Source organism: Scyliorhinus torazame, chromosome 3, assembly GCF_047496885.1.
Source record: "Scyliorhinus torazame isolate Kashiwa2021f chromosome 3, sScyTor2.1, whole genome shotgun sequence".
Taxonomy (NCBI): Eukaryota; Metazoa; Chordata; class Chondrichthyes; order Carcharhiniformes; family Scyliorhinidae; genus Scyliorhinus; species Scyliorhinus torazame.
Window position 1 is genome coordinate 182,860,813 of NC_092709.1, and position 27,411 is coordinate 182,888,223.

Consider the following 27,411-nt stretch of genomic DNA (forward strand, 5'->3'; position numbering starts at 1 on the left):
AGTGTCAGCAGAATAAACCATCCCAGAAATCTTGTTTTCATCCAACATGCACTTGGGCAGCAGGGTGGTGCAGTGGTTAGCACTGCTGCCTGATAGCGCCGAGTTCCCAGGTTCTTTCCTGGCTCTGGGTCACTGTCCATGTGGAGTTTGTACATTCTCCCCATGTTTGTGTGGGTTTCGCTCCCACAACCCAAAGATGTGCAGGATAGATGGATTGACCACGCTAAATTGCCCCTTAAAATTAATTGGGTATTTGTTATAACCTGCCTGCTTACCATTGGCTGGGGACTAATGACAATCCCACAATCCTGTGGGAGTATGAGCTTCCTCAATGAGGGTGGCGGAGAAACCATTAGTAAACTCCAAGTATAAATAAAGCTGGCCAGTTTGGAAACAGCAGGAAGGAGTGTGCAGCAAGGGAAGTTGTTGCTGCTGTTATATATATATGTTATTGTAAATAAATGTTATTACTTGTATCCTTAAAACTCGTGCTGGATTCTTCGTGGCCCTCACAAAACTGGCGACGAGGGTTAAAGTGAATAGCTGTCTACACTGCTGAAGCCGCCTCCCTGGATTTCTATTGGATACAGGTTGGAAGTTGTTTTCTATTATACAATGCCTCTGTACGGACGTTTGGATGTTTTTGATGCTGCGCTGGAAAGCTGGAACCAGTACACACAACGGATACGTTACTATTTCTGGGCAAACAATATCACTGAAAACGAGCGCCAGGTGGTCATATACGGCCCGCATACGTTTGGGGTGATGAGGAGCCTTACGTACCCAGCTGCGCCGAACACCAAAACGTTTGATGAACTTGTGAATATAGTGGGGCAACATTTTAACCCAACCCCATCCACGATAGTCCAGCGTTACCGGTTTAATACCGCTGAGAGGACCCCTGGAGAATCCCTTGCTGATTTTTTATCCAGGCTACGCAGGATTGCGGAGTACTGTGACTATGGTGAGAACTTGTCAGAAATGTTACGCGACCGTTTGGTTTGCGGTATTACCAATGCGGCCACCCAGAGAAAGTTATTAGCTGAGCCAACATTGACTTTTCAACAGGCCATTCAAATAGTATTGTCCCGAGAGAGCACAGAACGAGGAGTGCAGGAGCTACAGGGAATGGAAGTGCATGCCTTGGGGCGCAACCCCTTCCGTCCGAAAACGTCCCCCCACACTCCTGCGGTACCTTGGGCGAGGCAACGTCTGGACCGACGCCAGTGACCGTCGGACATTCCTCCCCGAAAGGAGCCTTCTCCAGAACCAATGGATGAGGAGCCATGTCCGTGTCAGACTTGTAGGCGCCGACCCCGTCGCGGACGGCGGTCCTGGGGGCGGCCGTCGTTCCGACCAAAACTGGGACCAGCCCAGGGGCCGTAACTGGGACCAGCCCACGGGCCGTACCTTCCATGTGGATGAACCTGCGGCGACTACTCCTGAGGATGTGGAGATGGAGGACGACTGCCTGCAGCTGCATTGTGTGGCAGCTCCCCGTGTGGCCCCCATTAATGTGACAGTACGGGTCAATGGCCACCCGCTTGAGATGGAGTTGGACACTGGCGCAGCGGTCTCCGTGATCGCCCAGAGGACATTTGGCCGCATCAAGCAGGGTATACAGACCCTTACATTAACCGACTCACAGGCCAGGTTGGTCACCTACACGGGGGAACCACTGGACATTGCAGGAACTACAATGACTCCTGTTGTTTATGGACGCCAGGAGGGGCGTTTCCCATTTATCGTGGTGCGCGGCCATGGGCCCAGCCTGTTGGGTCGGGACTGGTTGCGCCATTTGCGGTGGCAATGGCAGCACATCCTCCAAACAGTTTCTGAAGGGTTGACTGAGGTGCTAGGACAATACCCAGACGTATTCCAGCCTGGTTTGGGGTAAATAAAAGGGGCCATAGCCCGTATCCAAGTCGAACCAGGAGCCACACCGTGCTCTTTCTGGGCGCGCCCGGTGCCTTACGCCTTGCTCGAGAAGGTAGAAGGCAGCTCACTCGTTTGGAGAGTTTGGGTATTATCAGGCCCATCCGTTTTGCTGATTGGGCAGCACCAATTGTACCTGTAATGAAGCCAGATGCCACAGTTCGCTTGTGTGGCGACTATAAACTTGCAGGGAATACGGCTTCCCGACTCGACCGATATCCAATGCCTCGCATAGAGGATCTCTACGCGAAGCTTGCAGGTGGACTCTCATTTACAAAATTAGATATGAGTCACGCCTACCTGCAGTTGGAGCTGGACCCTGCCTCCCGACCATATATAACGATTAATACACACCGTGGCCTGTATGAATATACACGGTTGCCCTTTGGAGTATCCTCTGCCTGCGCAATTTTTCAACGTGTTATGGAGGGCATTTTGAGAGGTTTACCACGTGTTGCTGTCTACTTAGATGACGTTTTGATTACAGGGACGTCGGAGCAGGAACATTTGGAAAATCTGGAGGCTGTCCTTAGATGCTTTTCAGAGGCTGGAGTCCATTTACGTCGCACAAAGTGCGTATTTCAGGCAAAGGAAGTAGTCTACCTAGGTTATCGGGTGGTGCGCGAAGGTTTGCACCCCGTCGCAGAGAAGGTGCGTGCAATTCAACAGGCCCCCGCCCCGACTGACACTTCACATCTTCGTTCTTTTCTCGGTCTCGTAAACTATTACGGGAAGTTCCTCCCCAATCTGGCAACTACGCTGGCCCCTTTGCACCTTGTGCTAAAGAAAAATCACACCTGGGTTTGGGGTCAGTCGCAAGAAACCGCTTTCCGGCGGGTAAAGCAACAATTGTCGTCGTCTGGGTTACTAACCCACTATGATCCTGGAAAGCCTTTGCTCGTCACATGTGATGCATCCCCGTATGGTATTGGGGCCGTCCTGTCCAACAAGATGGAGAACGGGGCCGAGCGACCGATAGCTTTCGCCTCCCGCACATTGACTGCAGCAGAGAAAAAGTACACGCAGATCGAGAAGGAGGGCCTGGCAGTGGTTTTTGCGGTGAAACGCTTCCACAAGTACGAGTATGGCCGCCATTTCACTATCGTGACTGATCATAAGCCCCTGCTGGGACTTTTCAGAGAGGATAAGCCAATACCGCCCATTGCTTCCGCACGGATCCAGCGCTGGGCTTTGTTGCTTGCTGCATACGAGTATTCTCTGGAGCACAAACCAGGTACGCAGATAGCAAATGCCGACGCACTGAGCCGATTGCCTTTATCGACCGGCCCCATGTCGACCCCCACGACCGGTGAGGTGGTTGCAACCCTAAATTTTATGGACACCTTGCCTGTCACAGCATCACAGATCCGCGAGTGGACCCAGACGGAGCCAGTCCTGTCAAAGGTTCGGCACATAGTCCTGCATGGTGGGCGGCATAGACAGCTCCCAGGCGTGTTGCAGGCATTTTCCTCCAAGCTGTCAGAATTCAGCGTGGAAGACGGCATCCTCTTGTGGGGGACGCGTGTGATTGTCCCGGAAAAAGGCCAGGAGCTGATACTAACAGACTTGCACAATGGGCATCCAGGTGTGACCAAAATGAAAATGTTGGCCCGGAGTTATGTCTGGTGGCCAGGCCTCAACGCCGACATTGAGAAGGTGGCCCAAAACTGCTCCATTTGCCAGGAGCATCAGAAGCTTCCGCCGGCCGCGCCTCTACATCACTGGGAATGGCCAGGGCGGCCTTGGGCATGCTTGCATGTAGGTTTTGCAGGCCCTTTTCAAGGATCCATGTTCCTTCTATGAATTGACGCCCAATCTAAATGGCTAGAGGTGCATAGGATGCAGGGGACAACGTCCTGCGCAACAATTGAAAAGATGCGATTGTCGTTTAGTACGCATGGCCTCCCCGAGGTGCTGGTCACGGATAACGGCACTCCATTCACGAGTGAGGAGTTTGCGAGGTTCACGAAGATGAACGGCATATGCCATATCCGCACTGCCCCTTACCACCTGGCTTCAAATGGGTTGGCAGACATTCAAAAGTGGCCTAAAGAAGCAGTCTTCCGGATCAATGGACACGAGTCTGGCTCGCTTTTTGTTTACGTATAGGACCACCCCCCCCATGCGGTGACTGGGGTAGCTCCCGCAGAACCCCTAATGGGCCGGAGACTTCGCACCCGCCTTAGTCTGGTTTTCCCGGACATTGGCGCAAAAGTACGCCGCACACAAGAACGGCAGGGACAGGGATTTTCTCGGCATCGGCCGATTCGGCAGTTTGCGCCCGGTGACCCAGTGTTCGTTCGGAATTTTGCTGGTGGTGCCCAGTGGGTTCCTGGTGTAATCTTTCGCCAAACGGGCCCTATATCTTACCAGGTGTAAGCCCAGGGTCGTCTCAGCGCAAACATGTAGACCACGTTCGGTCCAGAAGACTATCCCCTCAAAAGATTCCCCGGCCCCGGAGCTCATTTCTACAGCCGCAGAGACCAGAGACAAGGGAAGGTAGTCCTCACAATCTTCCACTGGTGCCTCACTCGAAGCCTGCGCAGGTCGTTACTGAACCGAATGGAGATAGAGACGCTGACATGACGGAGGCAGCAGACTCTGACTCTGAGATGGAGACACAGGATGCATCAGAGGGGGAATCCTCGGGTCCACGGGCTGTGGATGTACAACCGTTGCGCCGTTCATCGTGGAAGTGCCGGTCTCCGTCTCGCTACACGCCGCCTGCTCCAGCGCCGCATGCAAATGGTGTCCGGCCTGTGGCAAAACGAGTCCGACGCCCTCCTTCGCCAGGGTCTTCGGTGGATTCCTTGGACTTTGGGGAGGGGAGGGATGTTATAACCTGCCAGCCTACCATTGGCTGGGGACTAATGACAATCCCACAATCCTGTGGGAGTATGAGCTTCCCCAATGAGGGGGGGGGGGGGGCGGAGAAACCATTAGTAAACTCCAAGTATAAATAAAGCTGGCCAGTTTGGAAACAGCAGGAAGGAGTGTGCAGCAAGGGAAATTGCTGCTGCTGTTATATATGTATGTTATTGCAAATAAATGTTATTACTTGTATCCTTAAAACTCGTGCTGGATTCTTCGTGGCCCTCACAAAAGTATTCTAAATTATTTATTTTTAAAATCCAACACACACTTCCAGCAAGGCACCAGATCGCAATCAGGAATGGGAACCTGTCCACTGTTTCACTCCGTAATGTTTCTGAAGCTAATTGTAGCTCATCGCCCCATATGAACTCAACTAAACCAGGAATGATTGGGATTTGGACGAACTGACTTTTCAAAGTCATCACCCCTGGATTAACTTGTTGAACCAGTTTGGGGATGGGAGGAGCATTTTTCTTGTTTTGCCCTTTTTGTGAATCTACTATTTCATGAAATCAAGGCCTCAACAATTTGAGGGGTGTGATGAAATAAAAAATGCTGTCAGCACTATTGTTTCCTGATCCGTGTATTTGGAACCCATGTATAATAATAATAATCTTTATTGTGACAATTAGTCTTACATGAACACTGCAATGAAATTACTGTGAAAATCATTCTGGCGCCTGTTCGGGTACAGGGAGGGAGAATTCAGAATGTCCAATTCACCTAACAAGCACATCTTTCAGGACTTGTGGGAGGAAACCGCAGCACCCGGAGGAAACCCACGCAGACATGGGGAGTAATGTGCAGACTCTGTATGGACAGTGACCAAGCCGGGAATGAACCTTGGTCCCTGGCACGGTGAAGCAACAGTGCTAACCACTGTGCTACCTATGTTATTCTCTAATTCTGAATAACGACTGTAGACTTACAGTTAACACAAACACTTAAATCAAAGGGTTCATTCTGCTTCCAGAGCTCAACTAGATGTAAAACAGTCAAGAGGTATCACCAGTGAAACTAAAGTAAACTGCCTATGCTAAGCTATCCCTGTGTGCTGCTGCTCACTAGCTCTGTGCTTCTAAAAGAGGCGCATCCTGCCTTGGGCTCGACCCTTTATACCCGTCTCTGATGCTCCCTCTAGTGATGCTGTGGCTGTCACACCTGTGCTGCAGTCCCTGGTGTATATGCAGATGTATGTACAGATGTACAGATCACCACATCCCCCCCTTTTGACTTGATATGTTTTCTAGACTGGCCTCAAGAAAACTGTGCATATCAAGTGGTGAGAATAAGCAAAGCTGCACACTGCGAAAATGATAAAGTAATACAGAAACAATTAACAGTGTTATGAGTCCATCGTGAGAAATGTTCATATTTGTCTTGTGCGTGTGTTGAAGTGTTGTTACAAATCTAGCGGTCGGGTGCCTTACGGCTTCTGCTGGAGCGTCTTAACGGTGGTGGTGGGGATGACGGTTTGATGTCATCAAGAGTACTGTCTGGCGTTGTGTGGCGAGGAACGTCCTGTGGACTAATGTACTTGGTCAAGTCCAGTATGGGAAACACCAGCGTTGTAGGCCGAAGCATTAACAGATCCCGGCGGTTACGGCGAAAGAGAACTCCCGCCGATGACTTGACAATGTAGGACCGTGGTGCCTCCTGCCTGATCACCGTGGCTGGCTTAGACCATCCGCCTTCTGAGTCCCTGATCCTGGCGATGTCGCCCATGTTCAGTGACTTGAGTGGGATCACATGTTGATCGTAGTATTGTTTTTGTTTGGACCGTCGTACCCACATTTTGTCCAGTACCAGAGCATTATCGGGGTCTCGGAATTGAATCGCCGGGAGTGTTGTCCGGATGTCTCTGCCGAAGAGCATTTGTGCTGGCGACAGTCCTGAGCTCAATGGGGTTGCTCGGTAGGACAACAACGCTAGGTTGATGACCGAGCGTTAATCTGTTGCCTAACTAATAAGTTGTTTAACAATGTGGACACCCTTTTCCACTTTCCCATTTGACTGTGGGTAGCGCGGACTGGATGTTACATGCCGAAAGCTGTAGCGGTCTGAGAACTCTTTCCATTCCCAGCTCGCGAAGCAGGGACCATTATCTGACATCACCACACACGGGATTCCATGTCGTGCAAATGCCTCCTGGCACGTCTTTATGACAGATGAAGACGTGAGATCATGGAGTTTCAGTACCTCCGGATAGTTTGAGTAATAGTCCATGATCAAGACGTAATCACGCCCTGTGGCATGAAATAGGTCACTGCCCACTTTTGTCCACGGCGCCATTGTGAGTTTGTGTTGCTGCAGTGGTTCTATACACTGTGCGGGTTGATGTCTTTGACAGGTGTCACATGTCATGACCATGTCCGTTATGTCTTGATTCATGCCGGGCCAGTACACAGCCTGCTGTGCTCGCCTTTTGCATTTCTCAATTCCTAGGTGGCCTTCATGAATCTTACGTTGCATCTCGGCGCGGAGTGTGGCCGGAATCACAATCTGCACATTGCGTAGCAGCAGGCCGTCAACTTCAATCAGTTCTGACTTGACATTCTGAAATTGTGGACCTTGTCCCCTCGTCCAACAGTACTGGAGTAGGTGCAGCACCCTCCGTAAGGCTGCGTCTTTCTGCGGCTCCTGTCAGATTAGGCAAAGCTTCCCATCCGAAGCAGGCAAATTCTCCATGCATAACTGTGTTCGGGCCTCGATTTCTCTGATAGGGGCTGATGGTACGTTGTCAGTGCCAATTGGTCGGGACAGTGCGTCGGCAATGGCAAGATCTCTTCACGGAGTGTATACTAGGGTGAAATCATACCTTCGCAGATTCATCATGATGCGCTGCAGACGAGGTGTTATGTAATTTAGATCCTTGTCTATGATATGGACCAACGGTCTGTGGTCGGTTTCCACTATGAACGTGGGCAGGCCGTACACATAGTCATGGAACTTCAGAATCCCAGTGAGGCGTCCGAGACATTCTTTTTCGATTTGTGCATATCTGCACTCAGTTGCGGTCATGGCCCTGGACACGTATGCCACCGGGACCCAGTCAGACTGGTTAGCCTGTTGGAGGACAACGGTGCCAATCCCGTCCTGGCTGGCGTCAGTGGAGATCTTGGTGGGTCTGGGTTGCATCAAAGAAAGCAAGCGTCGGTGCCCTCGTTAGTTGCTGTTTGAGATCCACCCATTCATTTTGGTGACATTGTGTCCACTCAAACGCAGTGGTCTTTCGTAGGAGATTGCGTAAAGCTACCGTCCGTGCGGACAGGTTTGGGATGAACCTGCCGAGGAAGTTGACGAAGCCCAGAAATCGTAGCATCGCCTTCTTGTCGTGTGGCGTCTTCATGATCCATATTGCAGCGATTTTCACCTCATCATGGCTGACACCCTGAGTTGATATGGTGTCACCCAAAAAGGTAACAGACTCCTTCGCAAATGTGTATTTTGCCTGGTTCAGTTTCAAACCGTATTTATGAATCATCTGAAACACCTTCTGCAGACGACAGAGGTTCTTCTTCAGTGGTGGACCATACGATGATGTCATCCACATGGACTCTGACACCCTCGATGCCCTCGGTCATTTACTCCATTATCCTGTGGAAGATCTCTGACACAGAGATAATGCCAAAGGGCATGCGACTGAAGCAGAAACGTCGGAATGGCGTGTTGAACGTACACAGTAATCTGCTCGAGTCATCGAGCTGTATCTGCCAAAATCCCTGCGAGGCGTTGAGTTTGGTGAAGATACGAGCATTCGCCATCTCAGATGTGATCTCTTCAAGCTTGGGGATGGGGTAGTGTTCCCGGCGAATGTTCTGGTTCAGGTCCTTCGGGTCTATGCATATACGAAGATCCCAGAAGGTTTCTTAACACAGACAATGGAGCTAACCCAGTCAGTCGGCTGTGTGACTCGCGATATTACGCCTTGTGACTCCAGTCTGTTGAGTTCCGCTTTCAACTTCTCCCGCAGTGCAGTTGGAACCCTCCTGGGCGGCTGAATGAAGGGTTTGGCGTCTGTCTTCAGCATGATTTTGTATTGGCAGGGTAGGGTGCCCATGCCTTTGAATACGTCGGGGCAATTCTTGTAGCATGCTCTGCATTTTAGCTTCCAGGCTTGATGGAACCTTGGTGTGCATGTAAATGCGTTGCATCAGCCGCAAGTCTTTGCAGGCCTGAGCGCCTAACAGTGATGATTTATTGTCGTTTCAAAATCTTGAATCGTAGCTGCTTGCGTATCGTCTTGTTGTTCACCCGGAGATGGCACGATTTCTTTGAGGTGATCTGATTGCCGTTGTAGTCTTTCAGCCAACATGCAGAGGGTATTATTTCATGGTCTCCTGGAATCGAATGGAGATCCTTATTAGTGAGGAGGTTAGCTGAGGCCCCAGTGTCAAGCTTGAACACTAATGGAAAGTCATTGACTTGCACAGTCGCAGTCCACTCACTGCTGGAATCAATGCTGTTGAGCGGGTGAGGCGTGGCGATTGTTGCGTCATGTTCCTCAATTGTCTCGATCGTGTCCACGCCAAACGAGTTGTCGCAAGCGAGGTTGTCCTTATCCGAGGAATACTCATCATTGGTTTTTTTGTGCTCCGTTGAGTCTATGCTTTTTACGTTGAAGTTCATGAGCTTCTGTCTTGTTATCTTCATTTGCAGTGCAGCTCTGCACTGTGAGGCAAAGTGGTTGTATTTGCCACACTTTAAACATTGTTTTCCAGAAGCTGGACATTGCCCTTTTAAGTGGGTGTGTCCACAGCAGGGACACATCATGACGCTGTTCTCCACACTCTTTGTCAAATCTTCGGAAGAACTGCGCATGTGTGTGGCCTGCATCCAGGTTCGCGCGCGCGGGATTGCCGTTCAAGAAGCGCCTTCTGGAAGCCTGGGCCACCATTTTGACGGGCTCGACCTCCTGGTGAAGGCCTTGGTCCCGGTAAGTAAACTCCTCATATTCTTCTTTACTTTTTTCATAAGTAGAGCATCTTTGCATGGCTGTTTCTAGGATTAGGTCTTTTCATTTTAATAAGGATTTTCTAAGTCCCTCATCAGATATACCATTGACTATCTGGTCTCTGATGAGGGAGTCACGGAGGTTTTCAAAGTTGCAGGATTGAGCTAGTAATTTTAAATCAGTTACAAAACTGCTGAAAGATTCTCCCGGTTTTTGTAAACGCCTGGGGAACTTGAATCTTTCAAATATCTCATTGACTTCAGATTGACAGTGGGTTTCAAATTTTTTGGTGATTATTTCCAGCTTGCCCTTGTCCTCCACTTCCAGGTAGTTAAAGGAATTATATATTTCTAATGCCTGTGGACCTGCCAGGGATAAGAGCAAGGCTATCTTCCTGGCATCAGATGCTGAGGTTAGATCCTTAGCTTCTAGATATATTTTGAACTGTTGTATAAAACGTTTCCAATTGGAATGCATATTACCAGTGGTCTGGAGCAGGCGTGGAGGTTGGATTGGGTCCATCGTGCCGATTGGTATCTGAAGGGTCCGAATGCTGCGAGGCCTTCCTTGGTCGAATGTCTAGTTTAAGTTCTCTTCTCTTGCTGGTGTCTAGCTGGCTTGCGGAAACCACTCCTAGTACTATATGTTATTCTCTAATTCTGAATAACGACTGTAGACTTACAGTTAACACTAACACTTTATTCAAAGGGTTCATTCTGCTTCCAGAGCTCAACTAGATGTAAAACAGTCACGAGGTATCACCAGTGAAACTAAGGTAAACTGCCGATGCTAAGCTATCCCTGTGTGCTGCTGCTCACTAGCTCTGTGCTTCTAAAAGAGGCGGATCCTGCCTTGGGCTCGACCCTTTATACCCATCTCTGATGCTCCCTCTAGTGATGCTGTGGCTGTCACATCTGTGCTGCAGTCCCTGGTGTATGTGCAGGTGTATGTACAGGTGTACAGATCACTACACTTCCATGCCACCTTAAACATATGCCTCAGTATTAATTACTACTTGGATATGATTGCTGATTGCTCTTCTATGTCCTTTGAATGTACTGACTTGTAAAGTATTTCAATTTTACCGGTTCATGTCAACTATGGATATGTCTGGCTCATGTTCTTTGTAGTATGAGTAAATGGCAAAGAGCAATTAGAATTCAGGAATCAATCTGGATTTTAAAGGAATTTACAAGTTCAAATGTGATGCAAAGCTTTGTAGCTGACATTTAATATAATCCCCACCCTTTGGAGTGCCTTTGATTACCTTTCCAGGAATGGGGTACATTAACTTTAGGTTGTGACCACTCTCCAGTCACCCTATCTAGTTTTCTTGATAAAGCCCATTGCAATTATAGTAGATATCTGATCCCATACATCACTGCCATACATATGTTTGTTTACTCTAAGGAAACTACTTACTTAGAAAGATTAATCATTCGCTGATACCTCTTTGACACGAGCTGGGGTAAAAAGCAACATTGTCTAGAAAGGCGGTGCACATAATCACAATGACTTTAAGCACTACAGTGTTATCTGTTTTTAGTCATTGCTAAAATAATTGCAATTGACGACAGGCAATTGACTGTGAAATGGAATTTAAATGAAAGTATGCATTGTAATGGAGATTAACAGTGTCATAGTCCCAAGGACTTTGCTTTCTAAAACAAAATCTTTGCCATGGCAGGAAGTGGATTTTAAGACTAAAAAGTTAAATGAAGGTAATATTTTAGAATGTTTACAATCTAATGTTGATTGAATTGTGGGAAACTGACTAAAAGATTATGAAATATTGATACCCAAGATATCTGAAGCAAATATGTTATAAATCACTGCGTGTGCTTAAACCACAGTTCCATCAGCAACCCAGGATCATGCAGTATTCGGGTGCAGGATTATAAAGAAAACAGAATTTAAAGCTTGTTGTCAATTTAACATTAATATTCTCTTCTACAATGATTAATGGTTGAGGTAATAGTTCTTCCAATAATCTATTAGAAGCATATATAACTCATGGAAATTATGTATCCTTCCCATACTGAAAATATTAAAAGAATATGTTAGGCATGCGAAAGAAAAAATATTTGATATATTTCAACTTGCAGCTTATAAAAAATCTTTTTTATCTTTTGAGAATTTTGGATATAAATTAGCAAAATATTGTCATAAATTTGATTCAGAATTAGATATATATAGATTTTTTAAATGTTGTACATCAATACACCAGCTTATTCATTTTATTTTGTGCTTCCCATTTTGTGATCGATTCGGGAAGTAACAATTGTAATGTAGCATTTAGAATAAATTACTTGCATTCATTAATTTTTGATGACCTATCAAATTGAATGTGATTTAGTTATTCTGCTTAGCCCAGTCCATATCAACCCAAGCTCAATGTGCTAAGAGCAAGAACCAGTGTACTAGAACTGTGAATTGCTGTTGAAATTTCATTTAACTGTTTCTGTTCCTGTGAAGACAAGGTGCCATTCATCAAGATGACAGGAGTTGTAACACTAAAAGTAAGTCTGTCATCTGCAGTCAGTAGCTGCACCAGGTATTCATTTTTAGATTCTCTTTGAATTGCTTTGTTCGATGTGGTTTCTGTTTGTAGTTAGGTTTTCCTTTGTCTTCTGCACAACATCAACTTCCTTTTGTATAATACCTTTAACAGAGTAAAAATATTTCAAGTTGCTTCAAAGAAGCATCATTAGACAAAGCTAACACGGAACTAAACTACTTTCAAGGACAGAAGATACTTTTACAATGTGTGTATATTCAGGAAAGATAATGTTTCCTCCCACAGTCCAAAGACGTGCAGGTTAGGTGGATTGGCCATGCTAAATTGCCCTTAGTGTCCAAAAAGGTTAGGACGGGTTATTGGGTTACGGGCATAGGGTGGAAGTGAGGGCTTAAGTGGGTCGGTGCAGTCTCGATGGGCCGAATGGCCTCCTTCGGCACTGTATGTTCTATGTTCTAAAACCATATTCAACATCTATCTACAGGGCAAGGGAAGTGTGCAGCATAACTCTGCAAGTGCAAATGTGAAACCAGCTGAAATACCAATTCTTGTGTGTAAGACAAGTTCAGTCAGAACCAATAGTCAAAATGGAACCCTGCTACATTGACTGGATGAAGCTAATACCTGTATCCCAGGGAAGGAATGTGATTGTCACAGCCCTGCCACTCATCTGCAACATTGTTAATTATGCACGGAGAATCCGAGCTATTCAATAGACTCACTGTTATCTTGACAGCCATCTATGGATTCACCCTGAAAATAACCTTACCAATTGTATCAATTTCAAACTCTGATCTAATACTAACTCAGCAATGCTGGTGGTTTACATTGATACATAGAACTGCCTGTGAACCTCTGCTACAAAATTACTTAAACTTTGTGAATGATTTTCTATTCAAACTGCTAGAAAACATTGACTTTATCTGTTAAATGCGTGTATGCCCAATGTTTTATTTGTGATATTCGAGTCAATAAATAATTATTCGAACGTGACTTTTTGTCTGACTCCACCTTTAATGATTTGACAAAAAAAGTTAACTCACTTCAGTAGGTTGGAAGTGAGGGCTTAAGTGGGGTGCTCTTTCCAAGGGCCGGTGCAGACTCGATAGACCGAATGGCCTCCTTCTGTACTGTAAATTCTATGATAGGCAGCATGGACTAACCTAACTCACAATTTGGCTTTTCTTTGGGACTGTTTTTTATATCTGCCCATGTCGCCCAACCACACCGGATCTGTCGCTGACCCCACATTACCTCTGGGGTCACCCACCCTCATTCCTATTACAGGCCACCCTTGGACAGAAAGTCTTGTGTTCAGAGCCACTTTGATTTGCACTGCTCTCAGAGGAGTGATAGACTCTGTAATTGCAAGCTTCTGTTTGATTTGGAGGTTGTTCAGGCATCTGGGTATCTTCCTTGATGTATTGCAGCATGGTAGCACAGTGGTTAGCACTGTTGCTTCACAGCGTCAGGGGCCGGGTTCAATTCCCGGCTTGGGTCACTGTCTGTGCAGATTCTGCATGTTCTCCTCCGGGTGCTCCGGTTTTCTTCCACAAGTCCCGAATGACGTGCTTGCTAGATGAATTGGACAATCTGAAATCTCCCTCAGTGTACCCGAACAGGCGCATGAGTGTGGTGACTAGGGGATTTTCACAGTAACTTCATTGCAGTGTTAATGTATGCCTACTTGTGACACTAATAAAGATTATTATTTCTACAGTACTGTGGGAACATGTAGTGCAAAGATGAGAAGGAGATTAATGTGGGAGTTAGTATGGTCACTTAGTTTGGCACTCCACCTCCAGTCTTGCGTCTCTGCCTGGAGTTGCACACCCCTCCTCCTCCAATTAAAATGGTACAATGGAATGATTTTATTCATTGTACAATCACTCCTTCCCATGCATGGGCTATAAGTACCCTATAGGCTTCACATTTCTCAACATTATTTGCGTCAACTAAACAGCGTGCCTTTTGCACCTTCGGCTTCCCGCCACACCTCCACCAAACAAAACCCTATTCAAGGCCCCGGGGCCCTGTAGAATGCCATGTGTGCCCCACACATTTGGAGAACATGCAAGACAATCCCCTTCTGGACCTTTCACATAATCTTCTATGTATGTCCATGTCACACCCACCCTTACAGATCTCACAACGTCATTCAGGCATTTGTAGCTCTAAATCCAGTTTCACTGGACGAGCCCAAAGCTTCTGCCCTCCCCTACAACCTCTATGCAGGTTGCTTTGATCAGGCTGGGGTGTGTCCTCTTCCTGTCAGCAGACACGAGGACACCCTTTCTGTCTGAAGGTGGGCTCTGAGAGTTCAGGAAAATTATCTTTCTGAGTCAATAACCAGAGACACTAATTTGAAAATGCTTGCATATGATACTACACAAGATGTAGTGGTTGGAAGAAAGGCAAGTGAACAGTTTGCCAAAGACCATTCAAACTCTACTAAAAACTGGACTGAGATAGTTCAGAAATTGTACAAAATAGTTGAAGGTTTAGAACGTGCTACGAAGCGAGGAAGTAATTGGCATGGCTCAAACAGAATTGAAAATAACTCATTTGAAATGGGACTGGGAGAAAGAACAAGATCACACAAAGTTCAAAGAATAAATAAAGCAAGAGTACAATACAGTTTGAGTGAACATAAGAAGCATCTAAACAACATTCTTGAAACAGCTAAAAGAGATTTTGACAAAAGAAAGATGTTAATGTACAAAAATTACATTTTGACTCTGTTAAATCAAAATGGCAAATTTCCAACATGTGAAATTGCAAAGTGGGCTTGAGAATGGAACTCTGCCTACAAGTGACGAAAAGGACAATTGCTCTGTAGACTTAAATGAAACATTGTTTTCTGAGTTGAAAATGGGAAATGAGAAGAAAGAGAAACACAATACTTGAGTATGATAATGTTACCATATATAGATTCCTCCCCGTTTTATAAAAAAAAGTAAGCCAGGATTCCATTCTGGGATATTCCCATCCAGTTATAACATCAACTGGAATCATAACAGCCTCGAGGATAAAAATCCAGACCCCAACTCACTCTCAATAAAGTAATGTTGAATTAGAATCCCTAAAATATGTCACTTTATGAGTTAAACAAAGAGGATTTTGTTTTTCCCTTTGTGAATTTTAAACATAGAGCATGTGGCAAACCATCAGGGTAGTTCTTTTCAAAACTATCACCATTTTATTACAATTCGCATGTTAAGCATCAAAATATGCACCCTGCAATGAGAAGTCTCAGCTCTCAAAACAGGAAAACTAGTTTGTCTCCAGATATCTCAGTTGCACTTATCCTCTCACAAATAAGTGAAAGGAGTGACTAAAACTGTTCAAACATTTACCATTAGTCATTACTACTTGTGAGGTATTCACAATCACAATTATAGGCAGTAGTATTGCACTTCTTCCCATGATTTTATAAGTCACATTACCTTCCTCGACTACTTCTTCTGTCAATCATTGATCCCCTTTAACAAATTAGCTGTGAAAACATTTGTCTTGTTTTGTAAGGTGTGGTGAGCAACAAAATATATATTTTTTAATTTCATTCATTTTGAAGTAATTGGTAAAAGAACATGGACTTAATAACTAAGTAATTGACCTTTCAGCAATATTCTAACTGGTCCAAAATTAGAAACGACAAATGAGACATTGTCAGAAAATAAAATGGCAAGACATCCTTGACAGAAGTCCTGGCATTGAACATAATCAATAAGCTTTTCCAACACATTTTTCTGCAGAGGTGTGACTAAGTTTGAGAGTACAACTGGTGAAACCAAACACTTTAGAGGAGTCAGAAATGGCTTTGTTTATCTTAAATGCTACTGTTGGAGTATTACAAAGCTGATATAGTGACAAGATATAATTTTGGTCACTACTGAAGCCCAGCAAGATTCAAAAAAGTTGCATAGCAGGCAAGTGCTGCATTAAAGGCAAAACTGGCATTTGTTTCAATGAAGCTCCTTTTAATAAAGCTCCTTCTTGCATACATTGCTTTATAGGTGATGTTGAATAAATAATTTGCTTTCAGTTTCAATTTAAGTCTATTATTAATATTGTGGTAATAGGACAGTTCAACAATTATGATATTATTCAACAGATGTTTTTATGGATGGGAAATAGCATTTGACAAATCTATTGGCATGTTTTGAGAAATAACTAAAGGGCAAATAAAAAAGAACCAGTGGTATATTTGGATTTTTAAATGGCATGTGATAGGGGGCGTCATTCTCCGACCCCCTAGCGGGTCGGAGAATGGCCGTTGGCCGCCGTGAATCCCGCCCCCGCCCCCGCCGAAGTCTCCGGTACCGGAGATTGGGCGGGGGCGGGACTCGGGCAGCGCCGGTTGGCGGTACCCCCCGCTCAATTCTCCGGCCCGGATGGGCCGAAGTCCCGCCCAGAAATTGCCTGTCCTGCCGGCGTAAATTAAACCTGGTATTTACCAGCGGGACCAGGCGGCGTGGGCGGGCTCCGGGGTCCTGGGGGGGGCTCGGGGTGATCTGACCCCGGGGGGTGCCCCCACGGTGGCCTGGCCCGCGACCGGGGCCCACCGATCCGCGGGCGGGCCTGTGCCGTGGGGGCACTCTTTCCCTTCCGCCTCCGCCACGGCCTCCACCATGGCGGAGGCGGAAGTGACTCTCCCCACTGCGCATGCGCGGGAAACTGTCGGCGCCCGCTGACGCTCCCGCGCATGCGCCGCATTTCCGCGCCAGCTGGCGGGGCAACAAACGCCATTTCCGCCAGCTGGCGGGACGGAAATCCCTCCGGCGTCGGCCTAGCCCCTCAATGTTGGGGCTCGGCCCCCAAAGATGCGGAGCATTCCGCACCTTTGGGCCGGCGCGATGCCCGTCTGATTGGCGCTGTTTTTGGCGCCTGTCAGCGGACATCGCGCCGTTGGGGGAGAATTTTGCCCCAGGTGTCACACAAAATGTTGGTGCACAAGATAAGGGCTCAAGGAAAGTTGGGGTAATATATTAGCCTGGATAAAGAATTGGTTGAAGGACAGATAACATGGTGTACAAATGAACAGGTTACTTTGAGTTGGTAGACTGTCACTAGTGGAGTGCCACAAGAATCAGTGTTGGGATCCCAATTATTTACCAGTTATATTGATGATATAGATGACAGGACAAGTGTAAGTTTGACGTTGATGCAAAGTTAGAAGTCAAAATAAAAAAAAGAAGTTATGTGAATGGGTTTGAGCCGAATAAGAGTTTAAAATCTTAAAAATCCAAAATCAAATCTCCCTCCAAAGTGCCCATTCATGCCTTCAACTGAGGTGAGAAGGTGAGTGAGAAGGAGGTGACTTGGTGCTTTAAATTTGATATAGACTCTGAGCCCCATTGTTCTTCTACTTTTCAAACTTTAAGTGTGGAGGCCTGTGCTTCCTGGGCCTCAGGTAAGCCAGCAACTACATCCAGATGATGGTTTGCTGGGTATAGAAGATGAGTGTCTTTGTACCCATCTGCTGGATCCAGTGTATCTGCTTGGGAAACTACTATGATCAGGCACTACCCATCATCCTGTTTCTCTCCACAGATGCGGCCAGACCTGCTGACGATTTCCATCATTTTGTGTTTTTATTTCAGCCGAACGATCGATACTGGTGCATGTTATGAATTTACGTAAACTGCACACGTCAGACCACACAACCCAAATTCAGTTCACATCCTCACAATTCTGTGCTGAAAGATTGAAACCAAGTCCTGGATTTTGGCTAAGGCTGCTGATTTCAAGTAAATACTTATTGGGCTTGATTTCACAGGTAGGGGGCATGGACTGTTCATTCCCCACACCCCACCCCATAAGGATGAATTTTTAACTTATAACCCTGCCTCACAGTGGTCATATGCTGGGTGAGGGCTCAACAGATTGACGGTCAGGGTTTTGCCCCTCAGTGGGCAGGAAGATTGACCTGCAAGAGCATGCGACCAATCTGATTGGAACTACAAGGAGGTGCCAGAAGAAGATCATGGCATGTAAGTCCCAGGCTTAGAAGGCAGAGAAGGACTGGAGGGCCAATGGGAGAAGGAGGGGTTGGAGGGGTGGTGAGGTGGGGGGGCAGGGAGAGGGGGGTGGGCGCAGGTTTTGGACGGCAGTTGGGGAAGAACTAAGGGTAGGTTAAATCTGGTGAAGTGGTGTCCCTGATGCATACAGGCCCCTCCTTGATTGATGAACCCCTCCTTCCAGCCATTTCAAAGAAGCAGTTTCAAAAATGGCCTTTGCACTCTGGCCTACCTGCCTGTGCCCAGTGTTTCATAGCAGTGGGTGCATATTGACACCCTTAATTGAACTTCATTGGACAGTTAAGGGTCTCAATAGCCTTAAGAGCAAGCGGCCTAGTCGGTATCTTACCCACCCTCACGTATTTTGGGGAACAGGTCAAGTGTGGGGGGAAAGAAGGTGGGCTGGGCACCCAATATATTTTATATCCCCACCCCCTCTGCAAACACACATGGTCAGGTGTGTAAAATCCAGTGAAAATGTCAAAATGCACAAGGATAACTACACTTAGTAAATTTTATTTGACACCAAATCACAGAAGGGGATATTGGGGCAGAAGACCAAAGAAGATCAATGAGGTGGATTTTAAGAAGCATGTTAAATGGGAAGAAAGTATCAGTGTACTGAAGTGGTTTAATCAGGGAATTTCAGAGTTCTTGGCCTAGGGAGATGAAGGTATGGCTGTCAGAGATGGAGCAGTGAAAGTCAGGAACACGCAAGAGGACAGAATTAGACGAGTGCAGATATCTGGCAAGGCTGGAGGATATTAGAGATGGACAAGACAATACAGGGATTGGAGAACGTGGATGATCATTTAAAAATTCCAATAAAAATTTAAATTAAAGTGCTCCCTCGAGACTTGGGAGTAATCATCAACTTTGAGTTGCAATGTCATTTTAAACAGTATATTCACACAAACAAATGAAGTTTATTTGCGATAAGAGTTCCTTTTTAAATTGGTCATCAGCACTCTTGCATGAGTGCATTAAGGAGACTATTACTGAATGATCCATATGAATGGAAAACGGATATTCTTTTAGTTTCAGTGCTAGCCAGTACTTCCTAATGTACATATATAACTGTGTTTTCCCAACAAAGTCTCCAACGGTGATGCTAATATTGAAAGCTATTTGATTTATTTTTCGAATTCAGAAAGATATTTGGGCAGAAGAGGATGAGGTGAATAATATTGATACACTTAAAGGGGAAGTGGATAAGTAGGTAAATAAGAAAGGAACAGAAGGATATATTACTGGGGCAAGATGAAGTCAGGAAACGTGAGTGAGCACAAGCATGGACCAGTTTCACCACATGGCCTATTTCTGAGGCGTGCTTTATATGTAATTCTATGTAAATTGAGCTTTTGGCAGAGGTACTTCGATGCACTAAATCATGTGTCATAATTATATCTGTTCTGCTTTTAATCAAATGATTTGAACATTAAAGGATGAAGTTTACTCGCCAAAATGAAGAGCGGCTAATGAGGATTTTCTGAGATTAGCTTCATTACCTATTCATAAGGAGCTTCTGGCATGAATTGGAGGCTGACAGAGGGGAGCAGGAATTGTGCACAGCTGCAGCTCTTGAAGCTGTGCAATAATTTATTTCAAGGAATATATTTAGGTTTTCACTGCAAAAATAGTTCCCAAAGATTCCCCACCATCTACAGAGATCAAGTCAGGAATACAATGCAATACCGACCACTGGAGTTCCGACCGCTATAAGGTTCAGGTTGGGAGATATAGGAGGGATGTCCGAGGTAAGTTCTTTACTCAGAGAGTCGTTAGGGTGTAGAATGGACTGCCTGCTGTGATAGTGCAGTCAGACACTTTACGAACTTTTAAGCGGTTATTGGATCGGCACATGGAACACACCAGAATGACAGGGAGTGGGATAGCTTGATCTTGGTTTCGGACAATGCTCGGCACAACATCGAGGGCCGAAGGGCCTGTTCTGTGCTGTATTGTTCTATGTACTGTTCTATGTTCTATGGATAGGTGCAGTTGAAACAACAACCAAGGAGTTCAACACCATCCAGGACAAAACAGTCCATTCAATTAGCACCTCATACACCAGTTTAACATCCACTCCCACCACCACTGGTCTATCGTGGCTACATCTACAGAGGCCGGGTTACAGAAACCTGCTTGTTTGGAGATTTGGAGGTTCTTCTAGAAGTTGAGCAACAAAGGTTCTCTTTCAAACCACTTTCCTGTGCGAAGAAATACCCACCCAGATTGGCAGTAAATGATTGACAGTGTGCACATTGACTAAGAAAACCAGCAAACCTGCGAGCAGATGAGGAATACAGGAACATAGGAAAATAAAATTTATTGTAATTCCCCTGACTGGTCTCAAAAAATAAAAGCCTTGAAGTATCCATCCAAAAATATATAAACTATTTCCACACCATCTTGTCCCTGCTGCCTCCCATGCTAATCCATTGATACACCCACCCCCCTCTGCTTAAAGTCATTGGGTGGGATTCATCAGCCCATGCCGGGCTGGACAATCGCCGGGCCGGGCGTAAATCGTGCGACGCTGGTCCGCCGATTCTCCGGAGAATCGCCGCCATTGGCACGGCGCTGCCGGTGCAGCGCCAGTCGGGGGCCACTCTACACGGCCCCCCCCAGCGATTCTCCACCTGGTATGGGCCGAGGGCCGTAAAAAAAATCCAAGTCCGGTCGGCGCCGTCCACGTGTGGTCTTACCCAGCGGGACCTCGGCGTGCATCCATCCGGGGGCGGCCTGGTGGTGGGGGGAGGGGGAGACGGTCTCCGGGGGGGGCCTCCGCTGTGGCCTGGCCCGCAATTGGGGCCTACCAATCAGAAGGCCGGCCTCTTGGGCTGGGAGCATCTTTTGCTCCGCGCCAGCCCCTGTAGCCCTACGCCATGTTGCGTCAGACCAGCGCGGAGAAGGGAGCCACCGCGCATGCGGGCAATCGCGTCGGTCGCACTGCACATGTGTGCATTCGCACCGGTCGCACTGCGCATGTGCAGACCCGCGGCGCCCATTTGACGCCGGCATCAGAAGGTGGAGCGGCGTGGGTCGCTCCAGTGCTGTGCTGGCCTAATAAGGGGCTCGGAATTGCTGCTCCTGAGGGTTTGTTGACGCTGTTGTGAAATGCGACGGTGTTTACGACGGCCTCAACACCTAGCCACAGGATCAGAGAATCCTGCCCACTGAATTCTAAGGGACATGGGCTCAAACTCCAAGCCTGAGCTCTATGTCACAAATTATAGAACTGTACCAATCTCAAATTGAGATTGGTACAAGTTCTACAACTAGGGGTTAATCGGCCTTGCACTCGGTAGCCAGCATACTCAACACTAATCCTGCTTTCACCCTATTGCACTGAGGTTTTCACACTGCATGATAAAACATTTGAAAAAGAAACTGGATCATAAATCTATGTCCATTAAAAATCAGAGGACTTCCTATAAATGATGATTCATTCAAATTTAGAATGAAGCTGCCTACAATGTTTGGCTTACCAACGTGATAATAAACCATGTATAACTCCTGAGAATAGCTATACATGTACGCATTAGCATATCATCTCATTTACTTTACCCTTATAATGAAACTGCCACGTGTTTTCCGGAACAGCTTCCTTCCTCTAGTTTGGTCCCTTTTCCTGTGTGTGCAAACATAGTGAATTAGGGATACAGAGTGGTGACTGGCATCTCTGCCTGATATCCCAACACTTCCATGATAGTAATTGGGGAAAAAAAAATCTAAAGCCTTTATAACACACATTTTATTTTCATTAAAGTTTGCAAAATTAAACTGATTTCTATAAGTTGCTGGCTTCAGGGTTTTGCTTTTGTCTTCCTGAATGAATCCCTCTGATGAAAATATCACAATATCAAATTGCACCAGGATTTCCACACAGTTGAGGCCATCCATGATCAATGGCCACGGCAGGAGCACGTTCATTGCCAATATCATAATAAAATAAAAGCTAATTACTGAGGATGCTGGAAATCTGAAATAAAACAGAAAGTGTTGGAAATATTCAGCAGCAGCTGTGGAAAGAGAAATAGAGCAAAATCCTCCGGCTGTGCACGCTGGTGAGATTCTCCAGGCCTGCTAACGGTGCATCCCCGCTACAGATCCCGATGGTGTGGGGTGAATTCAATGGGAAATCGCATTATCAGCAGCGGGACCAGACGATCCCGGCACCGAGAAAGATGCTGTGAGGAGGCCAGAGAATCTTACCCACCGTTTCCAATTGAATATGACTCTTCTTCAGAACATGTTTTTTTAACCACTCACCTGAAATTTGTGCCCGCTGATTATCGACTTTCAACCACTGGAAGCATCCTGGGCTGGATTCTCTGATCCTGAGGCTAAGTATTCATAAACGCCATCGAGGAACACGTCGTAGGGCTACAGAGGCCGGCACGGACCAAAAGGGGCCCCCAACCCGAGAGGCCAGCCCGTCGATTAGTAGGCTCAGATCGCGGGCTAGGCCACAGCGGACCCCCCTCACCTCCCACCAGCCGCCCCTGGATGCATCCACGCTGAGGTCCCGCCAGGTAAGAGCAGGTGTGAACGGCACCGGCGGGACTTGGCTTTTTTGGCGTGGCCGCACGGCCCATCCTGGGCTTGGAATCGCCGGGGGGGGCCCCGTAGAGCAGCCCCCCGACTGGCGCAGCACCGACCACACCGGCGCCAATGGCGCCGATTCTCCGCTCTCTGGAGAATCGGTGGACCGGCGTCGGGCGTCGGGGCGGCGTGGCGCGATTCGAGCCGGTCCCGGCGATTCTCCGGCCCAGCTCCGGGGTGAGAAAATCCCGTCCCCTCTTTTTATTTACTTTGGGTGCGATTCTCCAGCCTTGTTACGCTCTTGTTCAAGCGAAATGAGGCCGGTGAATAGCAGGAGAGGCCAAAAACGATATCCGTGCCAGGCACCAAACAGTTTACGATGCAACCGGCCCGCTCCCGTAGATGAAATGGGGATCTCTCCATAACAAGGCGAGAAACCAATTATCGCCACTTATGCCTCATTTCCATACAATCAATGAGAGCGAGCCCATATCCACCGGCCTCCCATTATTCTGCGGCCTCCCCGGCAAGTGGTCATGCTGGCGCCAATTAGTACTCCTTTTGAATTAGTACCCCTCCTGGCGGAAGGGGCTCTACGGGGAGCCGAGGAGGTGAGTAGCCATCTTTGCTCACAGGCAAAGAGCCCAGGGTGCTGGGCTTGCCACCCCAGTGCTCGGTGGGGGGTGGGGTGGCAACCGCTCTGCAGTGGTGAGCCACCATGGGAGGGCGGGAGGGGGTGCGCTTTGTGGGGGGGGGGTGGCAACCGCTCGCGGCACCACCATGCAGATTCCGGGATAATGTTAACCGTTCCAGGGGCAACTCTTGTCCCTGCCCCTCTGCCCCACCGATGACCCATAGCCCCCGTCGACTGCCAAGGTCTCTGGCCGCACAGCTGAAAGCTATTGTTAATACGGAATTGCAATCATGGTTGAGTGAGCACTTCACACAACCCAAGTGGATTCCTGTGGATGACGTGACATGTAGCATGTGGGAGTCATGGTCTAGCATCCCAATCACACCTTGATGCATGGACACTGTACAGGAGGCAGCACCATACTTGCAGCAGCCAACATCGGAACAACCAGGTGATGGGACACAGCTCCAGGGACATGTCCATGGCCGGATGGTGGGTGGGTGGTGGGTGCCCCGGGGAGGGGGAGATGCCTGGAGAGATGGGCCAAGATTCGGAGGACTGCCCACATTGCAGAAGTGTCAGGGGCATAATAGTGGTTGTGCACAAAGTGTTTATTGTGGTTGACAATTCCCCAACCACCCGATGGTGCAGCCCATTCCCCCACCTCCACCCTACCCTCTCCCCCGGTGCCCTCAGTGATCCTTGATGTGCTTTGTCCTCCTAGCACTACCATTACATCTAGGTGTGTCCCCAGGAGGCAGTGGTTGCTTACTTCATGCCATGACCTTCAATGCCCAGGCGGGTGTCCTCTGGGGGCTCAGAGGCCGGAGGGTCGCGGCTCACTAGGCACAGCTGTGCCACCCTGTCCAGTGTGCTGGCTGCGAGACATGACCAGATTAGAGGGGTGGAACTCGGGGGAGCTGGTGGCCACCGTCGCCACGACATGGGACAAATCCAGGTTGCACTCCTCCTCCCGCTTGGTGCCCATAGGGCCCTGGGGTTCACCTTGGGACGGAGGGGCAGCTGGGTCGAGTCACAGCTGCCCCTGCATCATCTAGCTCTGCCAGCCCTGGTGGCTCCCCATTGTCTGCACCATTGTGTCGACGTTCTCAGTGATGCTCCTCAGTGACTGGGCCGTGCTCTGCAGTGCCTCAGCAATGCCCACCTGTGACTGGGAAAAGCTCCGCGGCGCCTCGGCCATCTGAGAGCGGGACATGTCCTGCAGAATCTCATCAAGGTGAGCCTGGTGCTGGGTGACATCCCCCAGCGAGTCGGACATTCTGCCGAGACCCTCAACCATGACAGTCACCGACGGTGCGAAGCTTGGACACCTTCACTAATGGTGCCGACGTTGTGCACCAGGCTTTCCAGTGCGGTTGGCACCCTAACAGTGTTGGCCTCAGTGCCACGCATTACAGACGACATCGCCTGTGCTTGTAGCCTCTGGGGCTCCTCCAAGTGGCTATGGACATGCTGGAGTGTCGCTGACATCTCCCTCTGAATGTTCCAAGCGCTCCCTAACGTCTCCATCAGCTCCGGGTAACCATGTTCCACAGGCCCAGCATCAGGCAGGGACCCAGCTGGGTTCTGATGTCCGGCAGCCTTCCAATTGCTGTCTCGCCTGGGGGCTCCTGCCTTCATCTGCAGCAGTGTGGTTCTCACCATATTGTGCCCCAGAAGCCTGATCACTAACATTTCCCACCATGTTGTGTGTATCTGCGCTGGTGGAGGGTGGGGATGATTCCTGTGCCATGACTATTACAGTGACATCCTCAGAACTCTCCAGTGAGGTGGTCTCCTGGGAGCCGAAGAGTGTGCCGCCCAGGATGGGCCGGCACCACCGGCTGGAGGACCTGTGGGAGAATGGGCATGTGGTCAGTGGGAGGGATGGGCCAGTCAGTAAGGCAATGACAACTCACATGTGACAGGTCCTCCGGGTGGAGTCCGGTGGTTCCTCGCCTCGGAGACCTCCGCCAGCTTCCAAGTTGGTGACCACCCTGTCCTCGGCCACACCAGTCACCTCCAGGGCCCTTTCCTCGAAGGAGGTGAGGACTCTTAAGTCTGGCATGTCCCCGCCAGTCTGGGCCCTCTTCCAACGGTTGTGGGAGAACTTTTCCTGAGGAGACACAGAGAGGGCACCATTAGCCACACATCATTTGGGGGGAGTTGTAGGGGGAGGGGGTGGAGGAAGGGTTGGGGGTCTGAGCGTAGAGGGAGGGGGTAGATGCTCCCATGGGGTGAGGGGGGGGGAGGGGGAGGTGTAGCGGGCTCCCTCTTTTTAACTCCACTCGCTGGCTTATTCTGGGATTTCTCCGCTGCCCAAACCCCACCAATGCCCGAGTGATTCTCGCTCTCTCTCTCTCCCCGGTGGAACAACGGCCACTTTGCGCCTACTTCACTAGAGTAGCGCCCCCCCCAAGAGAGAGAAAAGGAAAACTGCTGCCTAACCACTACCTGGCAGCCTTTCCTGAGTGGACGGGTTCGAATCGCCCAGAGTGCCCTCGGTTATCGACTCCGGAATTATGGTAAGGGATATTTAAATTGTGTCCCGACCAGAGATAACTGATGAGAAAATGAAAGAGCAAGATGGACTCCAATCGAGTTCAAATAACGGGCGAGATTCTCCGACCCCCCGCCGGGTCGGAGAATCGCCGGGGGCTGGCGTGAATCCCGCCCCCACCGGTTGCCGAAGTCTCCGGCACCGGATATTCGGCGGGGGCGGGAATCGCGCCGCGCCGGTTGGCGGGCCCCCCCGCTCGATTCTCCGGCTTGGATGGGCCGAAGTCCCGCTGCTGGAATGCCTGTCCCGCCGGCGTAAATTAAACCACCTACCTTACCGGCGGGACAAGGCGGCGCGGGCGGGCTCCGAGGTCCTGGGGGGGGGCGCGGGGCGATCTGGCCCCGGGGGGTGCCCCCACAGTGGCCTGGCCCGCGATCGGGGCCCACCGATCCGCGGGCGGGCCTGTGCCATGGGGGCACTCTTTCCCTTCTGCCTCCGCCACAGTCTCCACCATGGCGGAGGCGGAAGAGACTCCCTCCACTGCGCATGCGCGGGAATGCCGTCGGCGGCCGCTGACGCTCCCGCGCATGCGCCGCCCGGAGATGTCATTTCTCCGCCAGCTGGCGGGGCACCAAAGGCCTATTCCGCCAGCTGGCGGGGTGGAAATACGTCCGGCGCCGACCTAGCCCCTCAAGGTTGGGGCTCGGCCCCCAAAGATGCGGAGCATTCCTCACCTTTGGGGCGGCGCAATGCCCGTCTGATTTGCGCCGTTTTGGGCGCCAGTCGGCGGACATCGTGCCGTTTCTGGAGAATTTCTTTATTATTAGCCACCAAGATTAAACCTCATCAACACCAGAAAACAACATGTAGGTACCTTATACTCTATAAACTATGACTATGGGAATAAGAACTAAACGGACACAACGGAAATTCTAACTGTAAACAGTATTAGCAATGTATTCCACTATGAAAGGTTCATGCACCCACCATTCCCACAAAGCCTCAACTGCTATGTTACCCTCGGGAACTTCGCGAATTACTAGGAAATACTCACAATCCTGGATTATAAATTACTCAGTTGAGTCGAGCTTGACCTTCTGGGCTGGCTGCGTGCTGTGAAAAAAACTGCTGTCTGTAACTCGGTCCAGGAGAGTCTGAAGAGAAAGAGAGCTGCCATGCGGGTCCTAAGAGAAAAGAACGAAAAGGCTGCCAAGCCACACTTTTTAAAGTTCAGATTTCAAAAAGTCCCGTGAGCTCCGCCCCCATCGGCAATTGCAAGAACAATGGTCCTGGATTGTTATCAGCCTCAGTGATAGCACAGTCTATAGACTGCCCTGCCCAGTATGAATGGGCCCCATCGATGTTCCTAATCACTTTACCGGGGCTTACAGATTGCTTTCCCATCATGGAGATGGGTTTCTCCTTACT

General features: G+C 48.6%; 1 long non-coding RNA gene across 1 annotated transcript; it reads right to left on the reverse strand.

Annotated features, from left to right (window-relative positions):
- Positions 1 to 10,447: 10,447 nt before the first annotated feature.
- Positions 10,448 to 27,158, reverse strand: LOC140408818 (uncharacterized). Its single transcript, XR_011940209.1, has 4 exons — positions 27,038 to 27,158; positions 25,403 to 25,599; positions 21,872 to 21,935; positions 10,448 to 12,425 (listed from the first exon to the last, which is right to left on the reverse strand). It is a non-coding gene; the product is annotated as an uncharacterized lncRNA (long non-coding RNA).
- Between the last annotated feature and the right edge of the window lie 253 nt (positions 27,159 to 27,411).